Source organism: Cyprinodon variegatus, unplaced genomic scaffold, assembly GCF_000732505.1.
Source record: "Cyprinodon variegatus isolate N-32 unplaced genomic scaffold, C_variegatus-1.0 Scaffold81, whole genome shotgun sequence".
NCBI lineage: Eukaryota > Metazoa > Chordata > Actinopteri > Cyprinodontiformes > Cyprinodontidae > Cyprinodon > Cyprinodon variegatus.
In genome coordinates, this window is record NW_015150534.1 from 181,814 (window position 1) to 182,645 (window position 832).

The following is an 832-nucleotide window of genomic DNA, read 5'->3' on the forward strand; positions in this document are numbered from 1 at the left end:
TGGATGGATGGACAGTTGGACTGAGGGATGGATGGATGGATGGATGGATAGTGGGTTAGATGGACGGACGGTTAGTGGGTTAGATTGATGGATGGATGGACGGACGGAGAGTTGCATGGATGGACAGTTGGACTGAGAGATGGATGGATGGATGAATGGACGGACGGACGGTTAGTGGGTTAGATTGATGGATGGATGGACGGACGGACAGTTGGATGGATGGATAGTGGGTTAGATTGATGGATGGATGGATGGATGGTGGGTTGGATGGATGGATAATGAGTTAGATGGTCGAATGGACAGATGGATGGATGGATGGATAGTGGGTTAGATGGACGGACGGTTAGTGGGTTAGATTGATGGATGGATGGACGGACGGAGAGTTGGATGGATGGACAGTTGGACTGAGAGATGGATGGATGGATGGATGAACGGACGGACGGTTAGTGGGTTAGATTGATGGATGGATGGACGGACGGACAGTTGGATGGATGGACAGTTGGATGGATGGTGGGTTGGATGGTCGAATGGACAGATGGATGGATGGATGGTGGGTTAGATTGATGGATGGATGGACAGTTGGATGGATGGATAGTGAGTTAGATGGTCGAATGGACAGTTGGATGGATGGACAGTTGGACTGAGAGATGGATGGATGGATAGTGGGTTAGATATAGGGATGGACAGACAGTTGGATGGATGGACAGTTGGATGGTTGAAAAGACGGATGGATGGATGGATGGATGGATGGATGGATAGTGGCTTAGATGGAGGAATGGACAGACAGTTGGATGGATGGGGAGTTAGATGCAGGGATGGATGGACAACCAAT

At 49.6% G+C, this 832-nt stretch overlaps 1 protein-coding gene across 2 annotated transcripts in view; it reads left to right on the forward strand.

The window, feature by feature from the left end:
• The window catches only part of plekhg5 (pleckstrin homology and RhoGEF domain containing G5), a 152,718-nt gene that overhangs the window by 1,503 nt on the left and 150,383 nt on the right, over positions 1–832 (forward strand). The window lies entirely within an intron of this gene.